Here is a 23477-nt window from a genome sequence, read left to right as displayed (position 1 = left end):
AATGGAAGGAGACCCTCAGGGTTATACAGTGGAGGGGGTAGAGAGAGAGGAGGGGAGGGGAGGGGAGAGGTGGGGAGGGGGGATTGGGGAGGATGGGAAAGGCAGCGGAGCACAACAGACAGTAGTATGGCAATATGTAAATCAATGGATGTGTAACTGATGTGATTCTGCAATCTGTGTATGGGGTGAAGGTGGGAGTTCATAACCCACTTGAATCAAAGTGTGGAATATGATATGTCAAGAAATTTGTAATGTTTTGAACAACCCACAATAAAAAATTAAAAAAAAAAAAAAAAACGAAAAACGTGGACTATCCTCAGGATGAATTGGAATTGAAAAAAAACAAATATTTATTGTAATAGAAAACAAAAGTACACAATAATCCTTGTCCAACCCCCTGAAATAACCAGTTTGCAATTTGTGGTTTACTTATCTTAGATGTATATAAGCACTTTCTTTCTCACTTGCATACTACAGATTAGGATTAGAGGAAGGATGGAAATGAAGGTTTTCCTCTCCCGCTGACAGATAGGGGTCTCCAGAGGCCTGAAACAGAGAAGCATGTTGCAGCTCTTACTGATGAGCTATGCCCTCCAGTGTAGGCAGCAGACTCCAGCAGCTCACCACCAATTTCTTCTTTCTGGTTTCTTGTCTCATGAATTTAAAGAATAAAACCCATAGACGAAGATGAGTAAGTGTAAGAGTAGGATTCATTCAAGTGTGAATAGAAAAAGAACTCCTACAGGTGAGAGGGGACCCAAGAGGGGTTGCCACTTGAATGTACTACTCTATGGGGTTTATACAGCACTAGGTCAATACTGTTGGCCCAAATTTATGCTGATCAGGATTTAGAAAAGTACTAATGCTATTGGCTATCCCTGCAATTCCATTCATGTCTGCCCCACATCTGTTATGTGACTACTGGTGGAGAAGCCAAAGTTTGGGGTCAGCAGATCATAGATGCTGAGGGAAGATGGATGAGGTCTTCCAGTTGCAGCACTGTGTGGAGAGGGCTGGGTGGCTGCAGGATAACAGGTGGGCCTGCCCTGGCTTGCCTCCCTTCAGGCCTGCACCAGTGTGGTTGTCTCTGTGCAGCTGTGATCCTGTGCTTGCCACTGGAGTTTCTGGATATGCAGGCCACTGCTATGCAGCTACACTGCTCCATCACTGCTTCTCAGTGGACATTATTGGGATGTGCAATTTGGCAGCCAGGGAGTCAGGTCACAGCTCAGCTAAGAGAACCAGGCTGATGGATTCCACCACCTTGTGATGATAATATCCATAAAATCAAATACTACAGAAAAGGGATGTGGAGAGAGGATAGTTTAACAGGTAGAGGGGTGCAGTTTTATAGGAGATATTGCAATGTTCTGTCTTATGCTACATGAATCAACAATGGTCGGGCTAGCTTAGGGTAGTCATTCCAAATGGGAGAAATAGGTAAGAAGAAAGGAGTAGGATTGACGGGAGGTAGTAACTATCACTCTAGCATGCCTGGCTAATAACCCATCTATACTTACTCATTGCTTTATGGATCTAAGGTAGACTACATGATAGTGTTCACTGCTCTGGGGTGTAATTGTGCTTTAATTACACCCCAAATAAGGAAGAGACCCCCATGATTGTGAGGTAATAGTCCTGCCCAGATGCTCAGCCCAGATCATATCTGTTTCCAACTTCTTTCCCCCACTACATTTATTTCTCCTTTGACCTTTCTTTCTACTGGTTTTCTGGATCTTTTGATCCAGAAGTCACTAGAGCTTGCCAGGCATCATTATGCTGTTACACAGGGGGCTAAGACAAATCTGAACTTTTAAGAGCATCAGGACCCTTCTATTCCCCTTCTGCAGCAGACCTACTAGGTATTAAACATAATCTTACACTTTATAATCAAAACTTGGTCTTGCCACTCACCCACCATAGCAAAACATTATTACAAACTAAAATTATAGAGCTAATACATGTAGTGTTTCCTAAGCACTATTATTAGTACTTTACATATAGTAGTATCCCATGATCATATTTTACCTTATTTTCCCTATTTTATTAATAAGGAATCTGGATCACAGGAAATTTAGGTGATACTAAAGAATTTCAGCTGGTATATTTCAAAGCCAGGTGGTCTGGGTCCAGAGCCTGTACTCTTTTTTTTTTTTTCTTTTTTTTTTTCTGTCACTTTATTTTTTTTTTATTGGTTGTTCAAAACATTATAAAGCTATTGACATATCATATTTCATACATTAGATTCAAGTTGCTTATGAACTCCCAATTTTACCCCAAATACAGATTGCAGAATCACATCGGTTACACATCCACATTTTTACGTAATGCCCTATTAGTAACTGTTGTATTCTGCTACCTTTCCTATCCTCTACTATCCCCCCTCCCTCCCCTCCCATCTTCTCTCTCTACCCCATCCACTGTAATTCATTTCTCTCCTTGTTTATTTTCCCATTCCCCTCACAACCTCTTATATGTAATTTTGTATAACAATGAGGGACTCCCTCCATTACCATGCAATTTCCCTTTTCTCTCCCTTTCCATCCCACCTCATGTATCTGTTTAATGTTAATCTTTTCTTCCTGCAGAGCCTGTACTCTTAACCAATTGCCTGTGCAATTATCTTAAGTTATCTTAAGTTCATTCAGCATTTGCTTGTCAGCTTAGCTGGTGTCAAGGCATGCCGGGGTAATCTTAGCTATTTGTAGAGACCTTTAAGGCATTTCAGGTGAAGGTTGACCTCAGCAATTTTTGAACCAGCTCATGGTTGTTTGTTCTAGATGTACACTGGACCTCAGTGCTGTAACAACCATTTTCTTCTTTTGTTCCCCCCAGCCCCGACATTTCATAATGTTTAAATTGTGATGAGAATCTTCTCTCTATCAGGTATGATTATAACCTGCCAGAGCCCACAAATAAAAAAGAATCAACTCAACGATTCCCAGAATAATATACTAGTAGGTTTCACTGAGATATTAAGGTTAGGAAAAGTAAAAAAGAATAAAATGGGGTGTTTTGGTGATGCCATGTGTGCCTATAGTTAGCTTAAGTGACGTTTATGTAAAGATATTTTACTGTCCTATCAGGAGAGAAAAGCTTTTCTAGCCATTTATTCAGGATTTTATAGTCCTTATTTTCATGGCTGATATAATAAAAGAATAAAGTAAGTTTATTTCCACAGCAAATTATTAAATATGAAGTGAAAAAAGATCAGTTGTATTTGTTTCTTTTTACAATTTCCCTTTCAAAATTCCCTAATAATTGATGAATGAAGCCATTTCTCTTCCATATCACAAATTTAACTTTGTCTCTGAAGAAGAACTAGTTACCAGTATTTTTTTCAAATTCTAATATGTGTTGGAACTGAGTTTAAGAACGCATTCCCTTTGCTATTTTTTTTTTTTAATAATTCAAAGAGTTTCGAGATTATGCTTGGGTGGGTTTTACTGAGGAAATATATTTTTTATCCATTTTAAATCAAGGATAAAACAGATAAATACTCATATTATTTTTTGCCAAATAACCCAGTTGTCAGATTACTTTTGTATCTTGCTGTTAGCTCTTTCTCTGACTAAACTTTTTAAAATGGAGATTGAGTTTAAAATAGGAAACCTTGAATTGTTTCAAAGACATGTATGATTTTTGTTTTTATATGAAGTGAAGCATGAAACATTAGAGTTGTAAAATGAAAATTCTTGTTGGATAAATGAATTTACCTATGAATAGGGGTTATGGAAATGTTTAAAGATTTGAAATAAGAGGTTAGTGTTGTCAAAAGTTCTCCCTCAGTCACCTTTCTTCAAGCCGTCATACCTGATGAGATTTTCCAATCTCAGCAAAGTTGTTTTTAGGACAGACACCCAAGTAACAGTTCAGCTTATAACCTTTGTGGGTATTTTTCTCAAAGACACTTTAGGACAGAAATGGTCATTATTCTCTGTCGTTTAGATGTTATTCATCTAGAAGCAGTCAGATAGTATAAACATATCTTTAAGACCATACAAACACCAAGGTTCAGAGTGATTGGAGAGGGGAGTGGTGGCAGAAGACCATTTTCCATGAGGCCCACCTTTTCAGGATTTGAGTTGTCTCAGTTGTTTTTGACACAAACATACAAGGTAAAACTACCTGTCCCCATCATATCTCTGTTAGAGCCAGAGCATATTTTAGAAAATCAATATATTTTAGTATCCAGAATTAATTTGCATATTTAAAATTTATATCAAAGTTTTGTATTCTTTGTAGCATATAGAAAGAATTTTAATTTGGCAATTTTAAAGATCAAATATATCCCTTTGGATCATAGCCTCTAATAACATATTATGTGAGTCAATATATTCATGTAACCTTGTATTAAAAATGTTATAGTTTACAGGAGAATATATTAACTATTTATAAGCCCAATCTTATTTGTCACAAAGAATCACCTCTATTAAGAAAGCTATGTTTTAGGGCTGGAGTTGTGACTCAGTGGTAGAGTGCTCACCTAGCACATGTGAGGCACTGGGTTCATCCCTCAGCACCACATCAAAAAAATAAATAAATAATAAATAAATTAAATAAAGGTATTGTGTCCAACTACAACTAAAATAATTTTTTTAAAAGCTGTTTTTTAAAAAAACACTTCCAGGTTAAAGCTTTTTTAGTCCATATAATTGAGCATCTCAATCAATGCTAAAACTATTTAAGGAATAATACAGATTTTTATCCTCCATCAAGGCTAAAAGTGCTGTTGAAAAGAAGTATTTAGTATAGCCAAACTTATATATTTTTTATATAAACTCTTTTGGTTGTATACTGGTTGACACCACAGATAGTACAAAATGTACATGCACAAGCTTTGAGTTGTAGAGGCCAACATTAAAATTCCAGTTTTCCTACCAGCCAATTGTCTGACCTAGAACCAAGTTTATTTGGATCAGTCCTCATTTTCTCATCTATCAAATGAGAACAATAAACTTTGAAGTGATGATTTAAAAAAAAATAACGTAAGGAAAGCACCTAGTACCGTGTCTCAAATCTTATATCCATTTGATTCCTAAGTTTAAAACATTACATTTTATAAATTTCTCTCAGGAATATTGTGGTAATCTCACATTCCAATCCTGTCTCTTCTAATTTATCCTCAACATTGCCACCCAGCTCACTGTTTTGTTTTTTTTTGTTTTTTTGTTTTTTTGTTTTTGGTTCCAGGGATTGAACCCAGGGGTTCTTAAGCACTGGGCCACATTCCCAGCCCTTGTTTAAAGTTTTTGTTTAGAGACAGGGTCACACTGATTTGCTTAGGGCCTTGCTTAGATGCTGAGGCTGGCTTTGAACTTGCAGTCCTCCTGCCTCATCCTCCTGAATTGCTGGAATTGTAGGCATGCACCACCACATCTGACCCCAGCTGTTTTTAAACCATTTTTTTTTTTTTTTGACCTGTTATCTTCTTGCTTTACTAAATCTGTTAGAGACTTTCTATTATCTCAGGGAAGAAGCCCATGGTCCTAGTCTGGGTATACTTGGGCTTTCCAGTATCTGATTCTACTATCACTTCAACCTCACAACCAATAGTAGCCTATCCCCATACACCCTGTACTTAGACCATCATGAATGCTTTTAGAGCTTAGAAAATAATTTTTGCTATATCACCCTTAAACTGAACTAGTCTATAAGACAAGTACAGGTTCAAGGACAAGAAAAAACAAAACTGCTGAGAAATGACCACAGCCACTTCAACTTTGGTTTTCTTTTAAAATAGCCAACAAGCAATGCAAAAGATATACACTAGATGAAAGATCCAAGCTGGGTGGATGTGACTGAGCCTCTCTTTGCATGACAAATTCCTGGAGTTCAGTGACTCCTATAGCCCTGATTGATTGAGATGTTTACTAAGTCAGAGGAGGCCAGAATCACAAGCTTGTGATTAACTAAAAACCTTTATTTGTTGGTGGTGAAAAGGTATATCAGCCTACATAAAATACTTTTCTTACATCTGTTTCTTTACTATTTTTTATTCCTTCCTATGTCAGGCTTACATGAGGTTTCATTGCAGTGTCTTTAGCCATAACTAGCCACAGCTCTTCATGCTTTTATCACTTGTCCTCATCATCTTTAAAAGTCAAGTGTATATGAGAACATTTTTTGTTAATTGAGGTAAAATTCACATGAAATAAAATTAATCATTTTAAGGTGTATATTGCAGTGCCATTCAGTACATGTTGTTATGCAGCTATCACTTTTGTAAAGTTCTAAAACATTTTTTGAAGACATTTTTTAACCTGTTGCATAATGTTTTTAAATAAATGACTGGAGTATATTTCCATCTCTTGGTTTTTAAGAGCTTGTCTTAATGGCTAACTATCCTAGTATTTATAAGTTTATTTGTATTAAAATATATACAATATAAAATTTACTACTTTAATCATTCCCAAGTTTATATCTGTGTTAAATATAATCACACTGTTTTGAAACAGTAGTGTCCCAAACTGTTTTTCTCTTGCAAGTTGAAACTATAAACAACTATTTATTTCCCGTATTACCTACCATTCTGCTTTCTGTCTTTATGAATTTTATTACTCTAAGAACTTCTTATAAGTGAATTCATACAGTATTTGTCTTTTGTGACTGACTTATTTTACTTGGCATAATGTTCTCAAACTTCATCCATGTTATAGCAAGTGTCAACATTTCCTTCCTGTTTAAAGCTGAATAATATTCTGTTATATGTATGTACCATGTTTTGTTTATTGATTCAGCTGATGATGAACAATTGGAATGTTTCTACCTCTTGGCTATTATGAATAATTCTACTGTGTATATGTATGTACAAATGTCTCTTTTGAAACTTCCTTTTGATTCTTTTGGTTATATAACCAGAACAGGAATATCTGGATCATATGTAATTCTGTTTTTCATTTTTTGAGGAATCCCATATTGTTTTTCTCAACATCTGTACTATTTTCATACCTACCAACAGTGAACAAGGGTTTTGTTTTATCTACATCCTTGCCAAAGCTTGTTATTTCCTGGGGTGTGTATATGTGCATGCATGTGCATGCTTGTGCACACACATTTTTTTTTATGGTAGCCATCCTAATGCTTGTGAAATGGAATAATATAAATCAAACTTAGCACAGAAAAAATTATAACGGAGGAACTAGGGTTGTAGCTTAGTGGTAGACCCCTTGCCTAGCTGAATTTTGATCCCCGGCACCACAGGAAAAAAAAAAAAAAAAGAGAGAGAGAGAAAATTATGATGGAGGGTGGACCTCATTTAGAGAGAGTGTCAAAGTCTAAATCTGAATACTGTGCCTATTGATCCTTTCTGTTGCGCCCCCTTGCCCGCAAGGAAGACGCAACACTCAGGAATCTTCTTTCAGTAGCAGTTTATTTCAGGCCCTTGATAGTTCTTCTTCTCCTCTCGGATGCCCCTCCCAGCCTTAATAAAGCATCTCAAGCCCCAATGCAAAGCAGCCACGTGGAGCTTTCTCATAGGGTGATGAAAAGTCATGCGCCAACTCTCCCAAATAAGGAGTTGTTTGTCACAGACCACAGCGGAGCCAGCGCCATCTTGTAATGGCGACCATAATTTGCATAAACGGCAGAAGCGGCTCACCACACCTTTCCATTCCATTGTACCCAAATGATAGCTTCAAAGACTTATCACAGAGAAATCAGGAAAACTTAACCGGAAATTGGTCAAAACAAACCCCAGCAAACTCTCTTAGTAAAGAAAATAAATTACAAAATTTATGTACATTGAAACTTGTACAGAATAAAACTATCCCCAAAGCATAAATACTGACTTGGTATAGTATATAAGTTTTGGTAGGGATTTAACAATCTTAAATAACACTCCTTTCCCTACAGATTTATTTCCCTAAGTTTTTACACATTGAAGAAGAACTGAACTGGGTGAAGTGGTACACACCTATAATCCCAGTGGCTCCAGAGGCTGATGCAGGAGAATTGCAGGTTCAAAGCCAGCCTCAGCAACTTAGTGAGCCCCTAAGCAATTTAATGAACAACTTGTGACCTTGGCTCAAAATAAAAAAGAAAAAGGGCTGTGGGTGTATCTCAGTTATTAAGCCTCCCTGAATTAAATCCCTGGCACCAAAATAACAATAAAACAAAACAACTGATAATAGTTAGAAGTAGTAACACTCTTTAACAGTAATAATTACATTGTTATATTGTCATAGAATCATTTAAAGTCAACAAGCCAACTGTGAGCAATGGATAGAGCTCAATAGTAGAACCCTTGCCTAGTATGCACAGGCCCTGGCTTCAATTGCAGTAGTCTTTTTTGTTAAAGTACAACCTTGCTTTATTCATGAGTGTGAGAGCCAGAGACAAAGTGAGAACATGAGAGTATTTAGTTTAATAAGGAATAAAAAAAAGCCCTAAAGTTTTTTTAAAAGTTTATTTTATTAAAATGGTCCGACTGAGAATCTGTGCTTTATAAGGGAGTTGGTTCTTTTATCTAAAAAACGCTATCATATGAATTAGCTCATCTTTTAGTGACACCCAAAAAATGACATATACAGATTAAAGTGTATTTATGTGCTCAACAAGATTCTCACCATCCTTCCTGTATAAAATCCATTTGTCCTCTTTTTCTGGAATTATCCTTCTAATCTCTATTATCGCCTTTCTTTGCCTGCCTAACTCCTTCTTTGGTAGGTATCTTTACAGAAAATTTCCTACTTGTCTTTACTTCACAGTTCTGGGTCCTTTATTGTTTTTTTTCCTGGTGGTATTATAGCATACAGCATTTTCTCTGTTATACTAACATTTCAGTCAATCTGTGTTCTTAAGTATTTGACTATTGAGACCACTAGTATGTCCTGGAACAGTAATAGCTGAAGAGACAAATTTGATGCTGTTGTGTTTAAAATTGTGCCATAGCATATGTCTTGACATTCCTCCAGGAATGTGAAGCCATTAGGTTGTAAGATGTGAGTCATAGTGGAAAAAAAAATATTTGGATCAATGAACCAGAGTATAAATAATTGAGCCTATATATAATAGTACAGTATTTGACTTAGGCATTCAGTATATATACAAGCAGTAAGGTGAAGAATTTAGATTTGTAAAGCATAGAAAAATATATGTATTACAGAAATTTAAGTTTGTGTAGAGAAAGAAAGTTGTGGCACAATAAAACTGTTATAACATTTAGTATGCATGAGGCCCTGTGTTCAGTACTCACTAACAGGGGAAAAAAAACTTATGTTATAATATCATTCTCTTCCTTTTTCAAAAGGTACATGACATTGAGAACTCAAAGAGCAAAAAAATTATAGTGAAAGGGGAAAGTAAAATTCGAGTAGGAGAAAATATAGTCAGACATGAGACTGATTAAAAACTCTAATTACTTGTACATTTTCTTTTTTAAAAAAAAAATTTTTAGTTGTAGATGGACACAGCATTATTCTGTTTATTTATTTTTATGTGGTACTGAGGATCGAACCCAGTGCCTCACACATGTGAGGAAAGCTCTCTATCACTGAGCCACAACCCCAGTCCCTACCTGTACATTTTCTAAGTGAGGATGCAGATGCAACTCAGAACTCAATTCAAAAAGGAAAACCTTTAGACTAGAACTTCACAGTGGCTATGAGATTATTTATCTAAATAACTACTTGTAGTATAAAAGAAAAAATGATACTTATTTTTTAATATCTTTAGTACTCCTATCTGATGTGACTTTATTCTGTGGTTTTTATAAATAAACACTGTATAATGTAGTGAACAAGTATCCTTGATAACATCCTTTGAAAAATTTGATAATTTTTTTCTAGACTATGTCGTATAGTAGCACTGAATTATGAGTAATGGTATCCTCTAAGGTTTTTAATTCAATAAAAACAGTTTTTCTGGGAGCCGACATGATATAGTCTGGTATTCAGCTTCTTTGCTGATTTGGCTTTATCTGGTGGTACAGACCACTACATTTCTATCAAAATCAACTTTCACCTTCTTTGTAGACACACACAATGAACGCAACATTTACCAACTTCTTTTGAAATAAGATGTGGCTATATGACTAAGTTTTCTACAGTGTATTGTGAGTGGAAGTCATGTGAGTCAATTCCTCACTTGGCTCCTAAAAATATTCATAATGTGTTTCTCAGTGATTTTTTTTAACCCCCTTGATTGAATAAAACAGGAGCATTCAGGGAAACCTTGGAAATCATGTTTTGAACATGAGTGAGTAGCCATCTGCCTGGATCCTTGAATGACTATGTGGAAAGAGCTGCACAGCCTACCTAACATCCACGCCAAACTGTTAAATAAGAATGAAATATGTTTCCTCACTGCAAGCTGCTTAGTCTTGAGAGTCAATTTTTGATCTCAACTTAGCCAACCCTAACTAATACAATATTTTAGGAAATGTAGCCGAATAAAAGTTGAACTAGATTTAAGGGCTCAGTGTCATCAAGACATGTTCTTTCTCCATGACATGACTGAATTGATTTCATTCATAGATAGTGGTTCTAGGTCTGTGTGGTTTTTGTATCATGATCAAAGACATTAAGAGAGTGTTTTCCTGGAAGTTCCCCCAAAAGTTCTAGGAAAACTCTGATTGGTTCAGGTGGGGTCACTTTTTGTGGTTAAAGGGATGGAATACTATGGCCAAACTTGGTTTACATTCCTACCTCTAGGTGCAATGATAGTCCTACCCAAACCCTGGGCACAATACATGGCATGGAATACTGAGTGAGATCTTAAAAGAAATAATTTATGAACAACAAAGAATAGATACCAGAATACAGTATGGTTAGGTTTTTTAAATCAATATAGGCATGAAACGATAGTGGCCTTAATGAGAGAGCAGGTATAAATATAAAAGAAAAGAACAAATCAAAAGAATGTTCAAAGAAAAAAGTTGGTTTTTTTTTTTGAAAGTTTGCATTGTTGGGCTGGGGATGTGGCTCAAGCAGAAACCCACTCGCCTGGCATGTGCGGGGCGCTAGGTTCGATCCTCAGCATCACATAAAAATAAAGATGTGTGTCCTCCGAAAACTGAAAAATAAATACTAAAAAAAACTTTCTCTCTCTCTCTCTCTCTCTCTCTCTCTCTCTTCTATACCTCTCTCTCTTTAAAAAAAAAAGTTTGCATTGTTGGAGAGGGGAATAGTAGAAAAAAATGACTTTTAAAAAGTTTTATTTGAAAAAAAATTTACCATCTTAACCATTTTTAAGGGTTCAATGGTGTTGCTATATATTTACACTGTTAAAAAAAAAAGTGGTTTTGAATTGGGAATAAGGAAATAATAGTGCCGTCAAAAGATTTGAAAGTTTTGAAAGGAAAAACAGTTGGGGCCTGAGAAAAATGGCTCTCGAAATCATTGATCACACAGGGACCATAGATTTCCCTGTCCTGGGAAGCCTGTAGACCATAGTTTTGGGTAGGCAAGTGACAAGGCAAGATAGCTAACAAAAAGGAAAGGGTCTACAACTGGATAATTGACATCAGCATTAAGCCTCTTAGTAAACTAAGATTTGTGATCAGTGTCAAGGAGTAGCATCTGCCTAGTCAGGTGAAAGAACTTATATGATTGGTATATATGGGGCAGTGGTATCTTTCCCAAGCTAGAAGAAATCAGACTCAAGCCAAGATTTCACAGAAGCAGTTTCTGGAACTGAAGAACAGAGTAAAGACCAAGAAACAATACCCCTTGCCACATGATTAGTACTAGCAGCAAAAGTGACTTCATAGCCTGGTGTGGTGATATACATTCATGTAATCCCAGCAACTTGGGAGGTGAAGGCAGGGTGATCACATGTTCCAGGCCAGCCTCAGTAATTTAGCAAGATTATGTCTCAAAATAAAAAATTAAAAAGGACTGGGGTTGTAGCTCAGTGGTAGAGAGCTTGTAGGTTCAATCTCTAGTACCTTCCTTTCAAGAGTAACTTCATATTAACCAGATGTCTTCAGGTACATTAAATGTTTCCCTTGCTTCAATGCAGAATTCTCACAGGTAGGAAGTTAAAGGATGTATTCATAAATATAAGACAACTTCAGGGACTAGGTGCTAAGGGCAATATTACAAGATATAGAATTCCATGTAACAGACTTAAAGACATCTAAGTGGAGCATTGCTTTAATAAAACAAAAGTTCATTATTTGAATACATTGAGTGGTTAGAATTATGGAAATAATTGTGATACTTTTCGTCATAGAGATAAAAGTTAAAGTGGCACACGGCTATAATCCCAGTGGCTCCAGAGGCTGAGGAAAGGAGGATGGCGAGTTCAAAGCCAGCCTCAGCAACTTAGCAAGACCCTAAGCAACTCAGTGAGACCTTGTCTCTAAATAGAATATTAAAAAGAGCTGAGGATGTGACTCAGTGTTTTAAGTGCCTTTGGGTTCAATCTGAAGTACCAAAAAAAAAAAAAAAGTTAAAATAATGGAAGCTAATCTCTGCTGTGTCAATGGTATAACTTTAAGGAATCAGTGCAAAATAGCAATGATATGTCATCCTTATTATTTACAAATAATCCTTATTATTTACAAATACTACTATGTGTAGTGTAAAATACAGAACACAACAATGTGCATCAAGTCTGTAGCAAGGGAAAACATACAGTATTGGTGTGTTTCAGTATTCTATTCTTTTTGCCTTGAATACCATAGGGGAAGTACTTAATGTTTTTATATGCCTGCCCCCTGCCTGTGCTGAGGATAGAACCCAGGGTGCTCTACCACTGAGTTCCATTCCCAGCCCTTTTTAAAATTTTTTATTTGTCAACAGACTTTTATTTTATTTATTTATATGTGGTGCTGAGAATCAAACCCAGTGCCTTGCACATGCTCTACCACTGAGCCACCACCTCAGGTGCTCTACCACTGAGCCACCACCTCAGCCCAGCCCTTTTAGTATTGCTGTTTGTTTGTTTTGAGACAGGGTCTCCCTAAATTGTCTCAAATTTGCAATCCATCATATCTTACCCTCCCAAGTAGTTGGCACCATGCACTACCCCACATGGTGAATATATATATTTAATAAAAACAAGTTCCTGAAAGTTTCTAACCTATGAAATAGTTGAATTCTAAACATTTCATGTAAGCAACTTGTTTAAATTTGACATCTTTTCCCATAGAAATTGTGTTAGAAATTGTAGTTCAGTTTCCAGAATAATTCACAAATCATATTTAAATATGTAATTTATCTGAATTGCTGCATATTAGCACAAACATATTAATTAGCTGAAATTAAGAGAGATGTAGTAACTCTACCTGTTTCTAAAAAGAGAAAAACCTACACACACACACACACACAAGAATTTTTTTCAAATGGGTTTGATCAACTGTAATAATGAAAAACAAAAGCAAAAGAGAGTTCAAATTATGCATTAATTTTCCTTAAGGGTAAGGAAGTAGATGCTGAGATTGTGGTTTTTTTCAATCCCTTTGCTAGCCAATAAGCAGTGCTAATGTCACAGAAGTTAGATTACTCTGTGGCATAAAAAGAAGGGATGCTATAGGAAGTATACACAAAAATGGGTTGGAAAAAGGAAGCAGGTAAAAAAAGGAGAGACAATATGAACCTGATATATGTGGACATTGTTTTTTAGAATAGAAAGTAATTATATAGTACACTTTTTAATTTCCACGTGAAAATTAGAAACAATTCAGAACACACCTTTCCCCATAGTTTTTCCTAGCACCTTAATTTCCTCAATTATAAGAATGAAAATTGTTGTAAGAATTATAGAAAAAAATAAAAATAACATTTAATAGAACAATGTACAGAATTGTTGCTTAGTAATAATTATGTTCGTTTCCTAAATGAGTCAGATAACATTGATTAATAAGCCACATTAACATAATATTGATCCATTGCCAAATTAGACTGAATTACAGATCTCTGAAATCTGCAATCTAAGAAATAGCAGAAGTAGGAAAAAGTGTTAAGCTTTTATTATTTATTTAGAATTTTAAAAATTTAGTTCAATTTTATTCAGTGTAGTTAAGATCAAAATTCTACAGAACACGACAGTATCCCACTATGCATTACCAGTGCACCTTTAAATACAGGCAGATTCCACTTTTGTGTGCACTTTACTTTTAAAGATCTCCATCTTAGAACAACATTTTCATGTTGCAGATCTTCATATTTATGACTACAGCCTTTATTTTTTTGAGCATCAATGAAAAATAAGGATTAAGTAGATAAAGTAGCAGGATGGATGGTGTTTTTTGCAACTTTGACAAGCAAAATGAGACCAGCTTTTGCCTTTCATGCTCTTATAGGTTTCCTTTTTGGTAAAATCATAATTGATTAGTATATTTTTTTTACCAGTGAACTGCAGTAAAGAACAAAGGTAAAATTTATGTCAGCCACTTTTATTTGTTATTAACCAAGGTAAAGTTTTATCACAGAGAATGTGTAATGCCTAATACAAATTGCTCTTGCCGAAATTTTCTTTACTGTCTTTGTTTTCACTGCTTGTGATTGGCTCAAATACCTAAAACTCTTTCCCTGCACAGGCCTTCCAGGTCTGAGGGACTGGAGGTAGTAGGGAGAATGCCACTCTAGTGAAACTGTGCTTCCTTGAGGACAATTAAGAGTGTTTTTTTTTTCCTCTTGCTATTCAGGCTTCTTTTCTCTTCCTAAGGACACCTTGCTCCAAAGTGAAAGAATTACTTCTCACTGAACTTACCTTGTCCAAACACTGGAAACAAGACTTAAGTCAGGTTCCAGCCTTAAATCATAGACAATGACTGAAGTAAGCTTTATACCTCTTTGGAGTTTGGAACTGTAGGAAAAATCCCACCTAGGCTTTCCACCTATTACTTAGAAGTTCATGACAGATTGCTTGACTAATTTCATGAAGGAAAAAGTAGGGAAAGAAACAAATATATGGTTGTCTTTCTGCCTTTCATAAAATCTTGATTTTGTTAGAGAACCAATTTGTGTCCAAGGATGGATTTTATAACCTGAAGAGTGTAAACTTGGTCTGAATCAGTTATTTTCATATGTCTTCTTAGAGCCCCTAGGAATGAGAGGAGATACCTCTGTGGAAGGGGAAGGGACAAAAGATGGGTTGTGCTCTGGACTAGGAGAGCTTGTCTTAAATGGTTTTATATATTGAAAGTCTACAATGGAATATTACTCAGCATTAAAAGAAAATAAAATCATGGCATTTGCAGGTAAATGGATGGAGTTGGAGAATATAATGCTAAGTGAAATAAGCCAATCCCCAAAAACCCAAAGACCTAATGTTTTCTCTGATAATGTGGATGCTGATCCATAATGGGGCCGGGGGAGCATGGGAGGAATGGAGGAACTTTATATAAGGCATAGGGGAGGGTGCGGAAGGGAGGGGCATGGGGTAGGAAAGATGGTGAATGAAATGAACATCAGTACCCTAAGTGCATGTATAAAGACACGAATGATGTGACTCTACTTTGTGTACAACCAGAGACATGAAAAATTGTGCTCTATATGTGTACTATGAATTGACATGCATTCTGCTGTTATGTAAAACAAATTAGAATAAATAACTTTTTTTAAAAAGAAAAAAATGAAAGTCTATTGAAGATATTTTTTAAACAGTGAAAATCATTGGTACCCAGCCTTTTACCAAGTAAAATCAATTTTTGTGTTCAAGGATCTATCTGGCTCACACATATACTCGTATAGTTTCTGTTAAAGATGATAAGTATCACACTTGATTAGATTGTTCTGTCATCATTTTCTACATCAGAATAAATTTCTATTTATTAATAAGTAGTGCCTTGTGGTTAACTAAATTAAATAGATTAATAAAGAGCATTAGCAATTTCATGGATTAATAAGTAAATAAATATAATTTTAAAAATTAAGATGAATACATCACTAAGTGCATTCTATTTTTTTCATTAAAATGTTCATTTTTAAAAATTGTTATGTGTTCTGTGAATTAGTAACAGTAGCTAACAGTGCAGTCCTTGACTCTTTGTTTTTTAATTATTTAAAATTTATTCTGATTTGTTATACATGATGGCAGAATGCAATTCATTTCATATTACACATTCAGAACACAGTTTTTCAATACACTGATTGGACAGAAAGTATTTTCACACCATTCATGTCTTATACATGTACTTAGGGTAATGATGTCTAACACATTTCACCATCATTCCTACCTCCTCATCCTCCCTTCCCCTGCCTCCCCTTTGCCCTATATAAAGTTCCTCCATTCCTCCCATGCTCTCCTCACCATCAGTAATCACCATTGTGTGTCTGCAGCCTTATACCAAAAAAAAAAATAAAATTGACCTGTGGTTTTGGGGATTGGCTTGTTTAACTTAGCATTATATTCTCCAGCTTCATTCATTTACCTGAAAATTCCATGATTTTATTCTCTTTTAATGCTGAGTAATGTTCATTGTGTATATATACCAAAGTTTCCCTATCCATTCATCTACTGAAGAGCATATAGGTTGGTTTCATAACTTAGCTGTTGTGCATTGTGCTGTTACAAACACTGATATGGCTGAGTCCCTGTAGTATGCTGATTTTAAGTCCTTTGGATATAAACCAAGGAGTGAGATAGCTGGGTCAAATGGTGGTTCCATTCCCAATTTTCCAAGGAATCTCCATACTGCTTTCCAGATTGGCAGCACCAATTTGCAGTCCCACCAGCAATGTATGAGTGTGCCTTTTTCCCCACATCCTCGCCAACACTTATTGTTTGTATTCTTGATAGTTGCCATTCTGACTAGAGTGAGACAAAATCTTAAGAGTAGTTTTGATTTACATTTCTCTAATCGCTAGGGGTGTTGAATATTTTTTTCATATGTTTGTTGATTGATTGTATATCCTCTTCTGAGAAGTGTCTACAGTTCCTTGGCCCATTTATTGATGGGTTATTTGTATTTTTTAGTGTTACGGCTTTTGAGTGCTTTATATATCCTAGAGATTAGTGCTCTATCTGATGTGCTTGTGGTAAAGATTTGCTCCCATTCTGTAGGCTCTCTATTTACCTCACTGATTGTTTCTTTTGCTGAGAAGAAGCTCTTTAGTTTGAATCCATCTCATTTATTGATTCTTGGTTTTAATTCTTGTGCTGTTGGGGCCTAATCTGACATGATGGAGATTTGGGCCTATTTTTTCTTCCATTAGGTGCAGGGTCTCTGGTTTAATTCCTAGGTCCTTGATCCACTTTGAGTTTTGTGCATGGTGCTTGATGAGAGAATAGAAGTTTAATTTCATTATGTTACATGTATATTTCCATTTTCCCAGCACCATTTGTGGAAGAAGCTATCATTTCTCCAATGTATGTTTTTGGCACCTTTGTCTAATATAAGATAACTGAAGTTATGTGGGTTAGACTCTGTGTCCTCTATTCTGTACCATTGGTCTACAGGTCTATTTTGGTGCCAATACCATGCTGTTTTTGTTACTATTGCTCTGTAGTATAGTTTAAGGTCTGGTATAGTCTTCTTGCTAAGGATTGCTTTAGCTATTCTGGAGCTCTTATTTTTCCAGATGAATTTCATGAATGTTTTTACTATTTCTATAAGGAATGCTATTGGGATTTGGATTGAGATTGCATTGAATTTGTATAGTGCTTTTGGTAGTATGGTCATTTTGACAGTATTAATTGCACCTATCCAAGAACAAGGTAGATCTTTTCATCTTCTAAGTTCTTCTTTAATTTCATTCTTTAGCATGTTGTAAATTTCATTGTAGAGTTCTTTCACCTCTTTTGTTAAATTTATTCCCAAGCATTTTTTGAGGCTATTATAAATGGGATGATTTTACTAGTTTCACATTCAGTGGATTTGTCACTGATATATAGAAATGCCTTTGATTTATGGGTGTTGATTTTATATCCAGCCACTTTGCTGAATTCATTTATTAGTTCTAGGAAATTTCTGGTGGAATGTTTTGGGTCTTCTACGTAGAGGATCATCATCTGCAAACAGTGATAATTTGAATTCTTCTTTTCCTATCCGTATCCTTTAAATTCTTTCGTCTGTCTGATTGCTCTGGCTAAAGTTTCAAGAACTATGTTAAGTAGAAGTTGTAACAAAGGGCATCCCTGTCTTCTTCCAGTTCTTAGAGGGAATGCTTTCAATTTTTCTCCTTTGGAATGATGTTGGCCTGGGGCTTAGAATAGATAGCCTTTACAATGTTGAGGTTTGTTCCTGTTATCCCTACTTTTTTTTTTTTTTTTTTGAGAGAGAGAGAGAGAGAGAGAATTTTTTAATATTTATTTTTTAGTTTTTGGTGGACACAACATCTTTGTTTTATTTTTATGTGGTGCCGAGGATCGAACTCAGTGCCCCCTCGCATGCCAGGCAAGCGCGCTACTGCTTGAGCTACATCCCCAGCCCTATCCCTACTTTTTCAAGTGTTTTTGAACAAAAATATTTTATCAAATGCTTTCTCAGCATCTATTGAGATGATCATTTGATTTTTATCTTTGAGTCTATTGATGTGATGAATTATATTTACTGATTTCTGTATGTTGAACCAACCTTGTCTCCCTGAGATGAATCTGACTTGATCATGGTGTACTATCTTTTTGATATGTTTTTATATTCAATTTTCCAGAATTTTATTGAGAATTTTTACATCTATATTCATTAGAAATATTGGTCTGAAGTTTTCTTTCTTTGATGTGTCTTTTTTATGGTTTTGGAATCAGAGTGATATTGGCCTCGTAGAATTTGTTTGGAAGTGTTTCCTCTTCTTCTATTTCATGAAATAGTTTGAGAAGTATTGGTGTAGGTTCTTCTTTAAAGGTCTTATTGAACTCAATTGTGTATCTATCCAGTCCTGGGATTTTCTTGTTTGGTAGTCTTCTGATGGCGTCCTCTATTTCCTTGCTTGAAATTAATCTTTTTAAATTGTGTAAATCATCCTGTTTCAATTTGGGCAAATCATATGACTCTAGAAATTTTTCGATGCCTTCAATATTTTCTATTTTATTGGAGTGCTAATTTTCAAAATAATTTAATTATCTTCGGTATTTCTGTAGTATCTTATGATATTTTCTTTTTCATCATGTATGTTAGTAATTTGAGTGTTCTCCTTTTTTTCATTAGCATGGCTAATGGTTTATTAATTTTATTTATTTTTTCAAAGAACCAACTTTTTGTTTTGTCAATTTTTTCAATTGTTTCTTTTGTTTGAATTTCATTGATTTCAGCTCTAATTTTAATTATTTCCTGTCTCCTACTGATTTGGGGGTTGATTTGTTCTTCCCTTTCTAGGGCTTTGAAATGTAATGTTAAGTCATTTATTTGTTGACTTTTTCTTTGAAGGAATGAATTCCATGCAATGAACTTTCTTCTTAGCACTGCATTCATAGTGTCCCAGAGATTTCAATATGTTGTATTGTGTTCTCATTTACTTCTAAAAGTTTTTTAATCTCCTCCTTGATATCTTTTGCAACCCGTTGTTCATTCAATAGCAAATTATTTAGTCTCCATGGGGTTCAAATAGTACTTATTTTTTATTTTATCATTGATTTCTAACTTCATTCCATTGTGGTCTGATGGAATGCGGGGTAGTATCTTTACTTTTCTGTATTTACTAAGATTTGCTTTGTAGCATAACATATGGTCTATTTAGAGCAGGATCCATGTGCTGCTGAGAAGAAAGTGTATTTGCTCGTTGATGGATAATATGCTCTATATATGTCAGTTAAGTCTAAGTTATTGATTTTATTATTAAGTTCTATAGTTTATTTCTTTAGCTTTTGTTTGGTATTTCTATCTATTAGTGAAAGAGGTATGTTAAAGTTACCCAGAATTATTGTATAGTGATCTATTTGACTGTTGAACTTGAGAAGAGTTTGATTGATGAATGTAGATGTTCCATTGTTTGGGACATATATATTTATAACTGTTATGTCTTGTTGATGCATCCTTCCATTAAGCAATATGAAATGTCCATCTTTATCCCTTTTGATTAACTTTGGCTTGAAGTCTACTTTATTTGATATGAGGATGGAAACTCCTGCTTGCCATGTGAATGCTATATTTTATCCCAACCTTTAACCTTCAGTCTGTGGGCGTCTTTTCCTATGAGATGAGTCTCTCGAAGGTGGCATATTGTTGAGTCTTTTTTAATCCAATCTACCAGCCTATGTCTTTTGATTGGTGAGTTTAAGCCATTAACATTTAGGGTTATTATTGAGATATGATTTGTATTACTGGTCATTTTTTTTTATTTTTGGCATTAAGTTTGATTTGGTTTCTCCTTTGGTTGGCTTTTCTTTTATTGTAGTTCTTGCCTTTGCAGATTTTCATTGTTGTTTTTCCATTTCCTCCTTGTGCAATATTTTGCTAAGAATGTTCTGTAGTGCTGACTTTCTTGCTGTAAATTCTTTTAGCTTTTGTTTATCATGAAAGATTTTTATTTCATCGTCAAATTTGAAGCTTAATTTTTCTGGATATAAGATTCTTGGTTGGCATTCAATGCTTTTAGAGCTAGGTATATGTTGTTCCAGGGTGGCCTGGCTTTGAGAGTCTGGGTTTAAAAATCTGCTGAGATCTAAATTGTTCTTCCCTTATAGGTAATATGATTTTTCTCTCTTGTGGCCTTTAAAATTCTATCCTTATTCTGTATGCCAGGCATTTTCATTATAATTGGTATTGGTATAGATGGGTTGTAATTTTGTACACTTGGTGTCCCATAGACCTTTTGTATTTGATTTTCTAATTCATTCTTCATACTTGGGAAATTTTCTGATATTAGTTCATTAAAGAGATTATGGATTCCTTTGGTTTGAATCTCTGAACCTTCCTCTATCCCAATATATCTTAAATTTGGTCTTTTGATGGTATCCCATAATTCTTGGATGTTCTGTGTATGGTTTCTTATCATCTTCACAGTGAAGTCAACTTTATTTTCAAGATTGTATATTTTGTCTTCATTGTCTGAGGTTCTGTCTTCCAAGTGGTCTAGTCTCTTGATGGTGCTGTCTATTGAGGGGTTTTTTGTTTTGTTTTGTTTTGTTGTTGTGGTTGTTGTTGTTTTATTTATTTATTTATTTTTTTTTATGTGGTGCTGAGGGTGAAGCTCAGGGCCTCGCACACTGCAGCCAAGCACTCTACCACTGAGCCACAACCCCAGCCCTCTATTGAGTTTTTTAATTGGCTTATTTCTTTCATTTTGAGGACTTCTGTTTTTTTGTGTGTGTTTTTTTAAATCTCTCTGTCTTTCTTGAAGTAATCTCTTGCAACCTGTATTTTATTTGCTTATCTCTTTATTGGTATGATGATTTTTGTCTGTATCTGCTCACTTAGGTTGTTCTTTAATTCCCAAATCATTTTTTGTGTATATTCTGAACTTCTTCTCTGATATTTTACCTGCTTCACTATCTTTTAATTCTATTGTTGTAGTATCTTGGTTTCTTTGTTTTTTCATGTCTATGTGTCTTCCTCTCTTGCAGTGTAGATCAAAGATATTATAGCTTCTGCCCTATTGTCTTATAGTGTGCCTACAGATTACCAATACCCCACTTTTAAGGAAGAGATCAATATTAAAGAACTCAATGTACCCAACATGCAGCCATATATCAGTTAGCATCTATGTTTACATTTACATTTTGTCACTATAAACAGAAATGATGAGTTTGGTTGTCTTCAACCATATAATCAATAGGTTTACATAATGGTTTACAGTTTCTGATGATGGAAAGGAGTACTGGGAGGTTGGCTGAGATGTTTATGAGGTATGATGTGAGAATATGTAGGTATTAGATTATATGACTATTGAGAGGATAATCATAGGAAGTTAGCTGTTAGTAGGAGAAACAAGAGATAGGCAACCCTATGGAAGACTCTCTGTTACCTCAGCAACAGGATAACTGTTAGCCCCCCTAGTAGAGAAACCTTTGGTGCAGCTAGGCCATAGGGACCTTGGTGATGTCTTACCAGGTCCTTATTTTTGTCTTTTGATTGAAGCAGCGATATCCCAGTTTCTTGGTGGTGGCAGCCTCAAGCCTGTATGTTTCCTGATGTTGGGCTGTGGAGCCAAGCTTTGGTGAATAAGGAACCCCAGCACAGGCGGGAGGTGGCTCTGCCTCAGAACTCTGGGCCACAGTGGCATGGGTCTAGTCCTTGACTCTTTTATGTTTTGTGTTAAAAGACCAAGTACTTGATAGCAATGAAACCTGTTGGATCTGGAAATCAATTTCTATTAAACTATTTGAGTCTGCAAATAAACAGTCAACTTTACCTGAATCCTATTGAATCCAAAAATATAGTTTGGAGTAAGCTTTACAAATATCATAATTTTATAATTCTCTAAATTCTAGTAATATTTGCTACCATTTTTTTTATTCCTTCCATTTTTCTTTTTACTTCCCTATTGACAACCCAGAGTGTTTCAAGTTAGAGTTTGAAAGTGAAAATCAAATACTTGATTATTCTGATTTATACCTTACTGTGAGTGTTTGCAACCTTTGAGAGAAGAAAATATTCATCCCTTTTATCTGAAGAGTAATCTAAATGGACTTTGTTTGCTTTAATTAGTAAGTGTTGTTAAAAATGAAGACTTTCAGTCTTCATCATAAATTTCTTCTTATTTTAAAATAGTCTCTTGTAAAACCAGGATGTCCATCTATTTTAAAACCTATCTGACTACAAATTTCATTATCTCTTCATTCATTCCTTTTTTGTGTATTAAGGTGTGTACCCATAATTCAGATGTATTTATTTCAGAATCACCTACTGTTAGTTTCTCATATTGTGTTTTATAACTATATTATTATATTATATATAATTATATATTATATAGCTATATTATATATTTTTAACAAATTTTTAACTATAAATATACTTTATATAGCAGAGATAATTTAGCCTTATAAAAGGTATAGGATATACTAAGTAAATAAATTACTTTCAAAATTGATTTCTACACCTTAAACAAAACCTGAAATGGCAGCTTCTGTTTTAGTTCTTCAAAGTGAACATGTTATTATGTGGACTGAATTGCCATGAATTCATTGTTTTTATTTTTCTTTTCTTTTTGTAATGCAATGAAATATTCAGTAAATTTGTTGATTGGATAGCATGTTTTTAGAACTTCAAATTTTTATTTAAATATTATATTATGGAACTATTTTATTAGCAGTAAATAAGAGAATTTATTGTTCATGTGGAACACAAACAATTTACAATAATTTCATCATTTCTTAAATTGTGATATTCTTAATATGTGGTTGTAGACTTAAATTTTACAAAATTTATTTATGGCTTTTTAAAAAAATTAATAAGTCAGGTTGAAGGAAAAGAATACTGGTATGCTATTACCTTGCCAGAAAATATTTCCAGTAATACAGGAAATGTGTGGCTTGGGAGTTTTTTGTTGTCTTTCTGGGTGTAGTTTAAGACCTTTCAGCTATTGGAGTCTGAAAGGCCCACATAGTATATAAGGCATTTCATAATAACCAAGCATTTTTATATAATTTCCAATCTACTACCATGAAATAAGCTGGAATTCCTTATAAAAAAAAAAAAAAAAAAAAAAAAA

The 23477-nt window shown here is 34.8% G+C and overlaps 1 protein-coding gene across 1 annotated transcript in view; it reads left to right on the top strand.

The window, feature by feature from the left end:
• The window catches only part of Ndufaf2 (NADH:ubiquinone oxidoreductase complex assembly factor 2), a 182529-nt gene that overhangs the window by 70623 nt on the left and 88429 nt on the right, over positions 1-23477 (top strand). The window lies entirely within an intron of this gene.

Source organism: Marmota marmota, unplaced genomic scaffold (genome assembly GCF_001458135.2).
Source record: "Marmota marmota marmota unplaced genomic scaffold, marMar, whole genome shotgun sequence".
NCBI lineage: Eukaryota > Metazoa > Chordata > Mammalia > Rodentia > Sciuridae > Marmota > Marmota marmota.
Note: the sequence above shows the minus strand (reverse complement) of the source record. Positions and strands in the feature narration are given on the sequence as shown.